Source organism: Vanessa tameamea, chromosome 14 (assembly GCF_037043105.1).
Source record: "Vanessa tameamea isolate UH-Manoa-2023 chromosome 14, ilVanTame1 primary haplotype, whole genome shotgun sequence".
In the NCBI taxonomy this organism is placed as follows: Eukaryota; Metazoa; Arthropoda; class Insecta; order Lepidoptera; family Nymphalidae; genus Vanessa; species Vanessa tameamea.
The window spans coordinates 6,564,730-6,581,972 of NC_087322.1; the positions used below are offsets into that span (position 1 = coordinate 6,564,730).

The following is a 17,243-nucleotide window of genomic DNA, read 5'->3' on the forward strand; positions in this document are numbered from 1 at the left end:
GATGCTAGCGTTTTATATTGGTCTTTTATGGAAATGTTGCTCAGGTGCAGGAAGCACGTTAAGTACTCCTGTGCTTAACGTGCACGCATTGAAATCACGTAAAAATACCTTGTTCAGACTCAGGTTTTGAATGGAAGGGCGAGACGAGAGAAATCCTACAATTGCCCTTTCATATTCAAATATCGTAGGAGTATACTCATACTGGCGACAAAACCTATCTAGATACGTATCTACGTGCAAAGCTAGATAACGTTGTAATTTTTGTCTGTAGTAAACCTATCTTTATCTTTCTTGATTGTAATGATATTTATTTAATAATTTCGATGAATAATACAGATTAAAAAAAACATATTTTTATAAATTTAAACGTTCATACTAAAGTATTATTGTGAAAAAATGTATATAGTTTTTTCATCATAAAAATAAACAAAATCCACTTTAGAAGACATCAACACCAATTTAATTTTTCAGCTTTGTTTTAAAATTAATTATTGAAAAAGGCAAACTAAAATGTTCATATAAAAATATAAGCAAAGAGTTTTTTATATACTCGCGGTGTTATATATGAATTGATGAAATATGATGCTATTAGGATCACGAGGTAAGCGAAAAAACAGTGAGCATTAAGGTTGATGCGAGCCATAAAGGTATATTATCAAAAGATATCACCTCGTGTAAAAAAAGTGACAGTCACTTTATGGTCCCCGTTAAGACATTTCGAGAGAACGTTAAATTCAGGACTTAAAGGAAAAAAAGTAAGATGGAACGATACTTTTACAAGAACTCTTATCAATTTCATGTATGCCTTTATAAATATATAATTACTAGCTGAACCTAGGCTCTACCCCCGCGAAATTTATAAAACACAAACTTCCAACCCTCATTTTACCCCGTTGGGTGGAGTTTCGTAAAATCCTTTCTCAGCTGATTTCTCCACGCTATAAGGAACCTACCTGCCAAATTTCAAGTTAGTAGGTGTTATAGATTCTGAGATTTCGTGAATAATCAGTGAGTGGTATGTCGCTTATATATATATAAATTATGTACGATTGACCACAATCATACGTGTATATACGTTTTTGAAATTTCCAATAATGAAATTAATGTTTAGTTTTAAAATCGCATAGGAATTAAAAAATAAATTTCAAAGTGTTTCATCTCACAGTAATTTACATATAACTCGTAAAAAAAATTAAGTAAGAATTAATTTTTTAAATAAAAGCTATAACGAATAAAAATAGCAAGAGAGATAAAAATAGATTATTAATTATGTAACTCTTTAATAATAAACCACACTCTAGAAACATGCTACAAATTGGTATAAAACAATTTCATATTAATTTTTAACATTAGATTCAAAACAAAACATAACATTTAAGACAATATTGTAGGAGGAAAAGGGCGTCTTCAAAAACGAAGACTATATACATATATGACGTGACGACCGTCAGTTGGCCCATTTGTTTGTCAACTTTCGTGCTAAGCGGACATACTCGTCATTGTTGGTGTTAGTCTTGGTTGTTGGTCTGGTTTTGGCTTGGCTTGGCTTGGCTTGGTTGGAGGTCACGTAAGCCACTTTTCGTTTGCTTTAATTGTTTAAAATAAGTATTCGTTACGATATTTCGTATTATTTAAATTTTATTTTGTATAATTGATATTCAATCTCTTAGGTTTAAGGTTAATTGTGTACATTTTTAAAATAATTAAAAATCTAAGCTAAGCCTTAAAACAGACATGATTTGTATGAGTAAATTACATTTCGTATAACTTTATTTTATAAGAACAGAACTATCTGTAATATTGAAACGATTCTGAGTCACATCGATTCTGAACATTTGTTTAATGTCAAATAATCTTTAATGCTATATTTTATCTCTCAGTATTTGCAGTCAACTCACAAGAAATTCTAATTCAAGCGGCATCCGAGCAACTTAAGTGACTATGTATGAGATACGACGCTTAATAGAATTTTTAACGCTTTCATGATGGAAAAGCTTGTGTGATGAGGGAAATTTCCGTCTCAGTTAGAGTAAACTTTTCGTAATAGACACTGAGACTTTAATGGAATAACTAATTATAATGAAACACTACAAAATAATTCCGTACAACAAAGTCCTCTGTAAAGTGACCGCGAAACCCTTATGGAACCAAATTAATAACATCATATAAACCGATGTTAATTACAATCTAAGCACATCAATATTCATACAATGCGACGCCACGTTTACATAAGAATAATTTTATGTATAAACATCTCATATTATATGCGTAATACTACCGTCTGATTGGTCGTTATTGTAGATAAACAACAGATAAGTTTCAATTATCATGAGGACAAACAATAAATCGACTATGTCTTATAAATATTAAATAATTATGATCAATTAATTAATGATTTCACATTTAATAACGCGTATATAGGTTTGATACAAAAATAATTACAAGTAGTTTTACGTATATTACGTAAAACTACAAAATATATGAGATGAAATTTTTAATCAAATAAAATTTATATTATGAAAATATTTCTAATAAGAAGTCTTTACAAATGTCGTATTCATACCGTTAGCCGTTGCGGAGTTCTTCCGTTTGAAACCAATCGCGATTTTAGAATCAGATTATTCGAAACTGAACCAACACATACAATTTCAATTCCGCCGAATAAGAGGAAATTATTTAATTCAGAGAAACCAACATTGCTTTAATAAGTTTATAATAATCATGTAACAATTTATGTACAAAAACTTTAGATCGTTTATCAAACTCTGATTTTCATAGATAGTTCTAAGATACTTACTGATAAATTTCGACGTCTCATAGAAAAAAAGTGCAGCATCTACTCATTTTATATTATTCACATTACATTGCGAAGAGTACTCGAAAATTGATTGCACAAGGGTATTGAGAAATATCAAAGCCTGCTCAAATCACGCAGAATAAAACCCACCTTTATATAAAACATTTTGTTGATAGAGATCTAAAAATAAGTTGTTATTCAACATTATGCTTTAATATTATTATATGAAATGATGATCTACCTTAAAGTTATGATTAATAAAAGTTTTTTTTTTTATCATATTTATTTTTATTTAATGTTTGTTATGAGCAAAAAGCAGATCAAGTTTAGTGTTGATCTGAGGCAGTCATTGATTTTATCACAATTAATCTTGACGACGACCTCCGTGGTCCAGTAGTGAGTACACCGGTTTTCATGGGTACGCCACTCCGAGGTCCCAGGTTCGATTCCCGGCCGAGTCGATGTAGAAAAAAGTTCATTAGTTTTCAATGTTGTCGATTCACTTACATTTTTTTCTTTTTAAATTATATTTGTTTCATATATTTATTATTATGATGGTTTTTATTTTCAAGCTTATCTAAAATTGGTTGCGTCTGTCTATCCTATCGATATTTTTTTTATTCGTCGTTTTACTTTAAGTAACTTTAATGTAATTTTCTAGACAATACAATATTCGCAGGTTTATTTATGAGCGTATTTTTTGTACAGTTTTAAAGTAGATCATTGTAATCTAGAGCAGTGTACTGAACTTATTTATATTTAAATGAGTACAGACATGGTCTAAAATCTGGGTAATAATAAGTAATTTTTTAAATTAACATGGTTATTTTTATTACTAACAGTATCTAAAACGAGTCTTGTTGTCTCGTGAACAAGACATTCGTAGATAATGTCGAAATATCGAGCTCCACCAAATAAAAATAGAAAACATGGTAAATATCCCGTTTTAGATACTGTTAGTAATAAGTAATTTGTTTCACGTGTGCAGTGTTCCTTTTCTATTTTATTTATTATATCATATTCAGCTTCTTCTTTCAAGTTGTTCACGACATTATTATTAGTACTTAAAAGATCTAACTTTTTCCAATTGAATAGATATGATTTAAAAAAATATATCAACGTTTGATGGCTTGATGGTTGAACGTATGCCTTGCTTGAATATAACCTTGTATCACCAACACCACCAACTTTTATAAACATATATTTAAATTAAGCATTATTAAAATTTAATCGTTTTATGAGAATGTAAAGAAATTTCAAGAGTAATATAAATTCTGATTCAAGATATTTGGGAGTTTTATTATTGATAAAAATGATAAAATAACTATTAAACAAATTGCTTATAGTATTTCCCATTATTATGTTTGAACATCAGAAAGGAATAATTATGTCATTAAAATCACTAAACTTTCGTGATATTAATTCAAACGAAACATTTATTAAAATCATATTAAGTTTGTACATAAATGTTTCATTCCAGTTGCTACGTTTAGAGTGAAAAATAAACGAAATATTTCACCCTAAGCGGCTTTTCATATCTTACACAGGGATTACATAAAACATACGTTAAGAAGCTGCGTTTAAACACGTGGTGTCGTGAGGCAAACAGCTTCTTAAATACTAAAGTAATCTTGCTTTAATGGTAACTTGATATATTCTTAATAGGACAAGTATATTCTTTGTTATTTTTTTATTTTGGCTCATTATTTTCCATATGAAATTATATCCACTACATAAATTATTTGGTAAAAGCCTGAAAATATTTCAAATTTTACTCTCATTTTTAGATTATATCGAAGACTTCGAAATATCAGTAAGCGTTTTCTCAGTAACAAACTCCTTTTATCTTATTCGAGGTTAACACCATTACGCAATTCAATCTAGATTTCGTTGGTAATACAAATAAAAAAAAAACCATTTAATTAGGCAATTAAAAAATCAAATATACAAATTAAGCAAAAACTCTCTTCTTATGTTTTCGTTTGGTGTAAAAATAAATAAAAGCTTAAAACTAATAAGAAATGAAAAAACATTTTCCCGTCGATAAATAATTTAACAATTGAATATTCGTATAAATATATAAGTAAGTCTGTTGCCTCGACGAATCGGCGGTAAATTTAGAACAGGGATAGTTTTAGATACAAAGACAGTACATACACTTAGAGGCTATATTTTATCTAGATAAAATATAAAATACGAATTTTAAATAAACGGAGTTAAATAAAAGATATAATGAACTATATATATGTATATTTATAAACAATTGTTAATAAAGAATCATATTGGACATAAAACATTCAAAATTAACATAGCATTATTCAGTCAACAAATATGTACGAACACTGACGCCGCGCTGCACCCGTCATAATTAAGCTTTATTATCAGAGATACATTTCAGTTCAGCAACTAAGTTTGTGCGGCAATTTGGCAGTATTCCTAAGTCACTCGTTTACGATCTTCGACGCCGTTTAATTTATTGTCCCACTGTATCCGAGCTTAAAATTTATGTTCGTCTATGAACACAGCAAACGTATCCTTCTTCCGAACGTTTCGCGGGCAATGCGCCAGGGACTCCTTATTTATATTACGGATTTGACATGTTACCAGTTTCTTACAACAAACAAAGTGTTTCTTTTGGTCTTCATAATGTTACATGGATAAAATAGTAGGATCAGATTGGAGTTATTTACAAATATCGTAAGGAATATAAATATCAAACGATTACCACACTATAACGCTTAGTAACGTAATATTATACTTATATTGCTTAAAAATAATAATTATCTATCATTCATGTGAAATTTTTGATTTTAAAATGTATTAACCTAAATACCATCGCACTTTGTTTTACGTTTTTCTCTTAACCACTTTATATTTAAGGAATTGTAAATCAGAAGATTTAGCTCAATCTATGAAAATCGCAAATTCTCAGAAGTGACTGTTGAACACGATTTCGGCATTAGATCAAGTTTCGCTTTCACGGTACAGCTTTATTAAGATTATGCAGATACCTAGTTCATTTGAAATTTATGTCAGATTCCCATTTACAAAGGAGAATACATATTATGTATATAATAATATTGTTTAGTTATCCCCGGGTAGGTGTTGGCACTGTGAGTGTATATAAAATCTATTGATATTTTAAACGAAATGTTGATTATAAGTCAATTTAAAATAAAGCGCATATCATTTTGATAGTTTTTGATAGATTTTAATGGCAGATCCCGAATCCGACTGGCGGCGTGAGCGCGTGAGGTGGGATCCTAATGTATTCTGTCTCAGGTATCCCTAAAGACGGCAGCAGCGATGATTGCGTCCCCCTGCGTAAAAAGCTTTGCCAAAGTCATGAACGAAGGAGGAGAAGGCGGAAACGTGAGGAAAGTAGTACAATAAAGGGGGTACATGCGTTATATCTTCAATCCATACTAAGGACGGGTATCACACAATTCAGTGAGTACAAAATCCCACAAACCCCGATATCCCCTACGGACTCGTTAGTCGTGATAGTTTAAACATATTTTCGTCACTTTCTAAATTGTAAGCACCGTTAATAAAGTAATATTATCTACAATTATGTGATGACATTTTATTGTAGCTTTAATCCGTCAAAAAATTTTACTTCGACGGTAATATACAAGCAATCTTGCTTTATAGAATAATTTCATAGTTATTCTAGCATTATAAATTGTCATTAACCTTTAAAAATGGGACACTTTTAGATAATGAATGTTTCCGCATATCAATTGGCCTCCGACTGGGAACACCGCTGTGCTCTGAGCACAGACGCTCGTGTGAAAAGGAGGTGGATCTCTTTCGATTTACTCTCTTACCCAAGGAGTTCAGGCAGACTTTTCCGCCACGGTTCTCTTAATGACCAATAATAAGGGCTGAGCAGCAACGTCGATGCTTTGTATATATTTAAGCACTTAATGTTATTAAGTCTTATGTTAATAAATTTTGCTATGACGTTTATCGAAATATCAATGTTTTTGTCATTAATACACATCTTGATACAAATTCTGAAACTGCTTTCTTGTCTGATCACAATTTATGTGTGATTTAATCTAGTAAGATTACGATATATTTAAATAAATTATGAAAAATACTTGATAAATTGTCCAATAAATGACTTATTGTATTAGTTCTAAATGAATACGCGTTCAACATATTTTTATTCATTATTACAGTTTCACTTACGATATTTATCGACAGATACTCGACATGTTTCACGAGAACCTACTTAAATTAACTTTAAACGGCTTTGATAAGTATGAGTACGTTTCCTATACTGAATAAGTTATATTTTATTGTTCAGTTTGTATTTTCTGATATATTTTTTTTCCTAGATTGATTAATTTTTATTAGACACTTAAATCAATTTTATATGGTATCATATACTGTGTTTATGTTGTGTTGATTTGTTATTGATATACTCGGTATTACATTTTATACAGCCTACACATTTTTTTGTAAGTATATAATATATATACACCACAAATTACCTTTACAAATAAATAAATAATGACTTCGCGTTCGCTTATTTTCATGAAGCGAACGCGAGGAAATTAGTCTGAGTTAAACCGGATTAATTCAAAATAATAATGGCCGCCTGATATAAATGTATAATGATGGTGAATCTTACTTAAATTTGAATTATATTTATCTCTACTGCTCTTTCACGGTCAAACCACCGAACCAAATTTCATGAAATTGGGTATGAAAAAAGCTTGAAATTCAAGCGAAGACATACATTCTATGCCTAACACCTGACGACCAACCCCCAAAACGCGAGCGAAGCCGTGGGCCACAACTTGTATTACATATAATCTAGTTTCATTATTTGCAATCAAATAATAAAACTTTTTTGGTAGTATCATAGAGGACCGGTATTATTAAAAAATATACATTTAATCGCTTTAATGCAGCAAAAATTATCCATTTGACTTTTTTTTATTTTGATATATGTTTCTCGAAGGATAAAATTCCATACTTCCCTATATGAGTGGAATAAGGGTAAAAGAGTAGTGGTACTTTCGTTAAATAAATAAATAGATTTTATAAAATCAATTTTAGTTTGAGAATGACCCCATTTAATTTAAAGAAAAAAATCACCTCTACAGGAAAACTGTTAATCTTAAAATGTTAGTTTTACTAACGATGAAGGGAAGTTTTCTCTAAGGACTTTTAAAATAAAATGTAATTTAAAAAAAAAATCTAGTGACTTTATGACCTTTGTTTTATATAAATAATATCCACGGATTAAAAGTGATAAATTACTTAATTATGCCCGAAATAAAATACAAAAGTTTCCCCGTTTATTCACTTCCAATGATACACAAAATTGTCGAGCGTTTCTAGAAATAAACCACCGGATAACCGAGTAGAGCCGGCTTATGGGACAGTTTCGACAGTTAAAACAAATTGTTACTGGCGCCTGATTTTCCTCTCTTGGAAATAACCGTAAAGGGATAATGAAAACCTTAATTACATTTATAACGAAATCGAATCGTATTACACACATCTTTTCTCTAATTTCCCTGAAATATTAACGGGATGAAATTAAAATTATGAAAGATAACCAATTTTTTATTCGTGAAAAGTAATATTTTCCTGTAACGACTCCACATAAAATCAATTTTCAACATTAAATATTTGTTTTAATGCTTCACATATCAAAGGATAGAATAAAAAATCCTTCAAAATATTTCGCGAGTTTATTGGTATCGTACAACTAAATAAACACTCACTAATTTATACCACATTAGAGCAAAGCTTACTTTTATATTACAGGTGGCACAGCTGGGCAAACATATCTCTTAAAGACAATTTCATGTGCAAGTTACTACATGTAACAGAATTGCAGGCGACACATGCAGGTTTCCTCTTTTTCATATTATATACATACATAGGTAGGTGGACGAGCACGTAGGCCACCTGATGCTAAGTGGTCATAGACAAAGACGCTATAAGAAATATTAATCATTCCTTACATCGCTAATGCACCACGAACCTTGGGAAATAAAATGTTACGATCCTTGTGCCTGTAGTTTCACTGGCTCACACACCCTTCAAACCGGAATACAACAATACTGAGTACTGCTGTTTGGCGGTAGAGTATATGATGAGTGGATGGTACCTACCCAGACGGGCTTGCACAAAGCCCTACCACCAAGTAACCCTTTAAATATTTTCCTTTACCGTCGAGCAAGAAATAAATTATAAGCACAAATACTGCGCATAAAGAAACAATGGCATTGAATTGGAGTTGAATCCACAATCATAGGTTAATATTCAAGTGTTATATTCATTGGACAATCCCGGCTCAAAATAAACTTTATGCCAGTGTTGTTTAATTTGCTATACTGTTTATTTTGAATATAAATTACGCCGACTCATCACCCTTCATGACCACTGAAATAGCAACTAGAGCCGTGCCAGTCCGCAAAGGATGTTTTGGGTACTCTAATCAATCAACGTCCAGAAGTGGGTTACGGAGCTCGATCAGACTCAAAAGAATGAATTATAATAATAATTTTAATATGAAATATTACTTGCATTATTTTTTTATAATATACTCTTTGGTGTTTTTAGCGAAATATATTTTTTATTTCTTATTTTTTATATAGACAAAAAAAAAATGTCCCTAAAAGTTTCCGCTTTTCAAAACCGGTAATATTCGATTATAACCTTCATTTAATGTACCTACCTATATAATTATAAATAGTGGCAAAGATGACTTTTTTTAGAATAAGCTTTCTATCGTCGCCTGGTGGTAACATATGCACTTAAACATTATGGAAGTACTTTTTGCAATTAAAATTAAAAAAATGTTTAATATGATAATTTCTTGTGAATAAACCAATGTTTGTTTTTCATTTATGCATTATAATTGATCCATTTCTGCTTGAGTTATTCGCAAAATGTAATTTAACAGAAACTCATCATCACGTTCCGACACGATTAAACACATAAAATTACTTTCTCAAAACCTGTTTACTTCATCCACTTAAAAATAAATTCTATTTCAGAAAACGGAAAACATTTACTTTTGCCAAACTTTTTACTTGAAAATTTGAATTTGAAATATCCCAATTTTACGTAAAGATTTATTTTATTTTTTAACTTGGCTTTGCCCAAGCGACCACAAATGGTGAAACTTTTTGACAAGCAAATCGTCCTAAATTTATATTTTGCTACGGGCGAGTAACGGCCGATTCTTTGAAGATTACAAGAATGAATTTTGAAACAAGTGGATAATCTTGATCTTTTAGGATATTAAAAAAGAAATAATCAACGTAAGACGCAAATTTTGACCTTAATATTTTGGGTCAAGACTAATAAATTAGAAACAATGTATTATTTAAATATAAATATTTAATTGAAAATTAAAAATTGAGTTTTACTTGAGTCGTTTTATGATTTCAAATATAAATGCAAAAATGACACGATGAAAAGTTTACTTAAGTAAAACGAATTTTTTATATCTTATTTTTTATGTTAGTATGTAAATTATATCTTTAAGTATGTAAATTTCGGTAATCATTAGTAGATTATTTGTAACGAACTGCATAATTGGCACCTATTATGTTCAAAATCTGTATATTTTCTTTCTTTGGACGGAATTTTGTACAATATTATTTTTTCTTTCTTCATAAGAAATACTGAGAAATATAAAAAAAAAAATATGTCCGAGAATTTATAATGTGCACGCATTAAAATATAAATATATAGGTAATGTTAAAAGTACTGAAGAGAAGTCAAAGAAGTAGCAACTGAATTTCTTGCCAGCTTTTCTCGGTAAAACTGTCATGATATATTTGTAGTGTTACGATTTAAAACTGCTTTTAAAAGCCGACGAATTTACTCTTGACCGAATAAAATTCAAATGTCAAAACAAAATACGACTGTTATCTGAATTATTTATCTATGTTTTTGTTTATTTATCTTTTGTTTTTATCTCAATGACCTTTTGTATAATGTAACTGGATAATTCTAATCACCGTAACTTTATAATTAGAGCATTACATTTAAAATATTATCAGATAAATTATTAACATACTAACCTAACCTAAAATATTATAAACTGCCTGTACGCATTTTTTTCTATATATTCAATTTATTATAATTTAACGGAATTTATAATTATTTCGTCATATAAATACTGTCTAAAATATATAAACAAAAACGAACAGTACAAAGTTTTAATTTAAAAAAAAAGATACTAAGTTCACATCAAAATTTCAACTTGCCTGATCACGTAACACAATGTAAAAAGTTTCCCGAGATTAATTATCTCATCAGCGGTGTTTTAACAGCAACTAAACTTGCAAAGCCTTTCGATAACGTCTTGCCTCCTAATGGTTATCGATTATATCGACACTTGCTATAAATATTCATTCATTGTAGATCCGTGTTTATTTACTAATGCCCTCTGATCCCTCTATTAACTCCGAGTTTAGATCAATTGCAAGTGACCTACTTTTAAAGAAAATTGAAATCTATTATGCCATATAATAAGCTCGTTTATTTCTTACAGTGTGATGATTTTGAAAATACCGTTTTATATTTTACTCCCTTAGAACATTTATAATTTAAATATATTCTGAATTAAAAATGGCGGTTTAAATTAAGAAAAAAAGCAATCTAACGTTTAAAATATATAAAATATAAAAACCTAATATGTATTTATTCAGTTCAAAAACAATAAACTTTATTATAAGTTAGTACTTTATTTTTAATCATAAAATAATAAAGATAAAAACAATCATAAATCTAAATTCACGATTAGCAGTAATAACTAAAAATACTCATTCTTATGTAGTTATACCGTTTGAGACAACAGAAAACATCAAAGGAAGATTTACGTGACAAAAACCTACAAATTTCGTAAAATACTATTTCAAATGACAGCTTCAGCCGTCAGATATTTTTAATCTGTATAATGTCTATGTAGCGTCAAACGTGATAAATATAATGATTTGATGATATCGTCTTGATTGATTTCGGCCACGGCAGCTATTGTCAAGGGTGACTAGCCATCGACGACGGACATAGTACAAAATGTGCGGAAAGAATACACTTCAGGACCAAATGTTCTCTCTGACACGGCCAAGTTCCAGACTTCAGAAAAGCCTAATAACTTTTTTATTGACCAGAATCTTTTTAACCCAGAATCTCGAGTCTGAGGCTTTACGAGTTAGCCACGAGACCAACTTCAAAGTCAAACGGCTTTAAAATGCTTTTAAGAGACCTTTTTAATTTTAAAAATCTGTATTCAGTCTTGTAAAATCAAAATTATATATCTCGTAACTATATTTAGTATTGTAATAAATAAATTATAATACTATTTAATATGTTTTAAAATTTAGTATGTATGTGTATATATCAATTAATTAACAACAATTAACTTTGAAATCCAAGACTATTGAAGAAGATTTTTAACTCAATACAAAATATGCAGTACTGTATTTATTTGTAGTTGATTGAATTTTCAATTATAACATTTTTAAAAGAGAATAGAATATTACAATATAATTATTCGAACATTAAATATTCTCTCTCTTTATAAAAGAATCAAATTCAATCAAAATTTATTTGTACAGGTTGATAAAAAAAAAGCTTTTTCAATCATTATTTTAGAAAGTTGAGAAAACTGAAGTCATCGCTGGCCAATCATAAGGAATAACTAATGCATCGGTCATTTTAGAGAATTGTCTCCCACATAGTTGCACCGAAAAAACTAAAAACTTTTACCGACCCGGTAGTTGAAGGTAAGGCTTCAGAACATGCAGCTTAATATTTATAATAATTTTAATCTGTTGACTTTTAATTAACAAAACTATCATGTCAATGAAAAAAGAAGCCAACGAGAAAGCAGTAATATTTATAAAATACTGTTATTCACAATTATTGTTCAATAAGTCCTGTGATGGAAGCCGAGCATAAAACCAGGCGTTTTAAATGAACATTTCTTCTGAATAATAATTAATGACAAATTAATTCTTGATTTTTATTTATTATATTATCATAAAATTCAATTTGAAAATAAAATAATGACAACATATGTATTTGAACCATTGTCTGGTTAAAGGTAAAATCTTCTCTATAGTCGCATTAATTCGTTGTTACGTCATAGATAATAGTGGTCATATAACAAGTGACCGCAGCGTTTAGCTAATGACTCGGCAAGCTTTTATTTAAGGGTTACCAAAATAATCGGGACTTTTCAGGAGTATTCCTATATTTTTATATAATATATGTTAAAATCCAAAAAATAACAACACACAATATTACACACTAGTTGAGAATGTTTGTTTTAATTCATTTGTGACTCATTATTAACTTTCTTAATAAAATAAATATCTTCTTTAACTATATTACCAAAATAGTCACATTTTATGTATTAATATCCATGTCCAAGAATAATCTTCTTTAATATTGATTATTTTATCGCGATATATATTTTCGCAAGTGCCAACCCTACATTTGATCATTCTGTGCACACGAGCGTCTGCGATAAAACCAAATGCGAACTTCCACGTTGCAGGGTATCGTTTTATTCAGATGCAGTGTAATGAATGGACGATCTATTTTTATATAACTACAGTCTCTATACAAATATGAACTTAATGATAGTAATAGCAGTGTTTGTGATGTCTGACAGGATACAGTAATTGGAATACCGTCATTAATACGATCGGAATTGAAACACAAATTTCTTTTATTCTTTTATATGTCATGATGAAATATTAACACAATACAAATCGATATGAGCTGAGATAGCCGATTGATAATCCTCTAGGCCTGACCATTGGCTAAGTACTTGAAGATCGCTGGTTCAATTCCAGACAAGGTTCCGTGTTATATTAATAATGTCAGTGTTGAAAGAATATATCGTGATATGTTGTTACGTGTAAATCCAACACATGGACGTTGTGGAGGCGGGCCTTCAGATCAAGAGGAAAACGAGCTTTTGGTCCCGTTGTTTTTTACAAAATATTTTAGTAAAATATTTACTTAATTATGTCTAAGTTTTAAACACAAATTTTGTCATTAAAGTTAAGTTACGCCGTTAGATGCAATTTATTCGGTTTACCTTATAATAGATTCAGCGCCTTTGGCACTGGCCAGCTTCCAGCTCGTCGTCCGAGAAACCTTTGAGATTGTGTAGTTTATATTTTATGTGATTTAAAATGTACTATAAAATATCCTGTTGCTAGTTCACTAGTGTGTTCAAAATAATATTTAAACAAAGCACTAAACTTCTAAACGGCTGGCCGATTTTGATGATATTTTATATGTCGGTGACTGGCGCTACAATCGTGGAACGATTTAAAAAAAACCAATCTTATTTCAGCCGTACGAATGAATGGGCACCTAGTACTCTATATCTCATATAATGATACGATTTTCTACAACGATGCTGAACATTTTTTTAAGAATAAAATATATGTGGCAAGAAATAAAGTATCAGTGAAATTAACTTAAGAATAGATATAGAAGTTTTATCCTCAGCGACAATAGTAAATGTCCCGCTACAGTAAGTACATGAGACATTTATTCGAATTTGTCTCCTAACGGTCGTTACTGCAGCGATCGCTCCGCTGCATACGACAAGTTGCCAATAGACGCTGTCAGGAATTTATTTAACTACAAAAAGTTTGGAACGGATCCGCGATAGGTGTGGAGAAAACCAACGACGAATAGATGAAATTAAACTTCTATACAATGTTACGTCGTGTGTACGTGAGTGTAATAAAACACACGTACGAAATAACTTATACTTCGTGTTATATTTTAACTTGGAATATTAATAATAAATTGTAATTCAACAAAATAATATTTATTACTTGCGTATAAGATATACGGTACAAAAGAGTTTGGAGTTTGTATTCGTTGACTTTGATACCTGCAGCCTATTCCATTCGAAGAAAGAATAAAGGTAAACAAACATTATTCACTTAACTACTTATTTCAATATTTTTTATATTATTCTTTCGATAGCAGCTTCGTCGACGTTCCAAACGCTATTTTTACATGATTATCATAGATTATTCAAGTTCTCGATCAATGATATCTCGTCAATTCGTATTTAAATTATGTTTATTTGGATTTTGACCTATTGTGGTTCGAAAAGACTGCACGAAAATTAATGGAATAAAATAACTACTGAATTTCTTGTCTTCCCTGGTAGAATCTACATTCAACCAGTGATAGTTTAAAAATATTACGATATTGATTTTTAATTGGGAGAAAATTGTGTCTGATTTTTCTTTCACCCGATTGAGTTAAAATTTTAATCGCTAGTTGTTGGCACTCGAGTGAAGGTTTCTGGCATAGTACCATCAACATACAATAGATGGCGCTCAAGTGGAAGTGGAGAATTGTTTACAAAAAAAAATTTAAAGAGCCTTTGTGTGCGGAGCTATTAATTTATATAACAAGGTTAATTAATATTGTGTATCAAAATGGATATGATATGATGTTATCTATATATATAAGCGAAACAGAACTCACTGATTATTCACGAAATCTCAGAAATTATAACACCTACAAACTTGAAATTTGTCAGGTAGGTTCCTTATAGTATTATATATATTTTTTTTAAGAAATAGAGATCAAATATAAATTTTAATCAATAATTTTGGTAATATATCGGAATCCATTTAACGTTACAGCGCCGACTAAGATAGTTACATAATTAATTATTTATAATATCTGTTTCATTCACAAGATTTTCGGTAAATGGAACCAATTGAGCTCAAACTCGAACGGTCACCAGAGACTATACCCATAATGACTCCATCATATGATCATTTCATTATTGACGAAATTATAGAGGGACGTTAAGCTTATAGAACATATAAAATCCCGCCGGGTCACCATTATATAAAATAATTAAATAGAACAAGGTTCCTCCGACGACCTTAAGCTAACGTTTATAACTAGTTTGTGAGGTTATTATCCGTTTAATTATTCGTATTACACAAGTATAACAAGTCATTATATAAAATAACATTATTTATCTTTTTATATAAAAACAAATTGTCTTAGCAATTCAGATTATATGTCTCGTAAAGATGAGGTGTTACGCTGTACGAGGAGAAATAGTCAATTGATTGACGATTTAAGCAACCGCTGGGACCTTGACACGAATGTCGAGCTGGCTTTCAGTTGGCTCCACTGGTCTTCGGGCTGGCTGATTTCCAACTCTATATCGACCGCCTGTGCCGTATACAACAGATATTATCTCGACGTAATTAGACACAGGAATAAACGAGGAACCTGACACAGGAATACTGCATTGTTGAATTTAAATACCTAATCTGTGAAATTAAATATTGGTCGTAATTTCTATAAAATTCAACATTCATATTGAAATAGAATTTTCTTCGCGGAATTTGATTCGTTCGAATATTAGATCACCTAATGAGAACATTTCGTGGTTTAACCAGACAGTGTGAGCTGACTATATATGTATATATTGAAAATAGAGACACAGACAGACGATTGGGCCATTTGTAAATAGTCACTACCGCCTTTAAACATTTGATGTGAACCAAAATAACCTTAACCGTTAATGCACCCCTAGCAATGGATTCTAAAATGGATTTCCTTACGCCTGTAATTACACAGACGTATTCACCTTTAAAACCGAAACCAAGCAATACATTTAATTGCTGATTGTAGATAGAGTAATTAATGACGGTGTGTTACCTACGTTAGCGGCCTTACAGAGTACCCTACCTCAAATTAAGCTAATTTCAAAGTTATATTACAGTAAATGTTTGACCAAGACATTTGTTAATTTGAAATTAAAAAATCGCAAAAAGTTTTGTCAAATATTTAAAAAAACGAATTTATTTATTTCGTAATAAGATTTGCGCGTTATTGCGCTTTACCAATATTCATAAATTATTTGTCAGTTATAATAACATTACATATTAATACATCACTGAAAGCATTGATCCAAAAATATTGATTCCAATAGCGTAGTATTCCAGTTCATCTCGATACGAGAACAATAATAGCGAGCCGCTGTTTAAATCTAGGGATGTGCATTGTTATAAAAGTTATTTTTATTACTATACAAATGTTCATTGAAAATAAAACAAAAGATAAAGTCGGCTAAAGGGTTGCAGGTTCAAATTGTATTTGTACAATTTTCAATAGCAAAGTATGTAAATATTATTGATATTTAACACAAGTAATACTATCACAAACAAATACGCATAATCTATAATTAATCTTAATGAGCTACTTGAATATGTTACAGAAGTCAATACAGAAGATTACTTGAAACTTAAATGGTGATCAGAATCCACGATATAAGGGAACGCATATTACAGCCTGCACATGTCCAACTGCTCGGCTAAGGCCCCATCTGCTAAACTTATTCCATATTTATTCTCAGCGGGTTGGTAGAGCATAATAGTAATGTGCGATA

At 30.3% G+C, this 17,243-nt stretch overlaps 2 protein-coding genes across 7 annotated transcripts in view; one reads left to right on the forward strand and one right to left on the reverse strand.

The window, feature by feature from the left end:
• LOC113398796 (furin-like protease 1) overlaps positions 1-17,243 on the reverse strand; it is a 162,903-nt gene that overhangs the window by 67,459 nt on the left and 78,201 nt on the right. The gene's annotated exons all lie outside the window — the stretch shown is intronic.
• Positions 2,265-17,243, forward strand: part of LOC113398573 (alpha-tocopherol transfer protein-like) — a 176,499-nt gene continuing 161,520 nt past the window's right edge. Inside the window, exon 1 of the mRNA XM_064216874.1 lies at positions 2,265-2,279. The gene's annotated coding sequence lies outside the window, so the exon portion shown is untranslated. The remainder of the gene's footprint in view (positions 2,280-17,243) is intronic.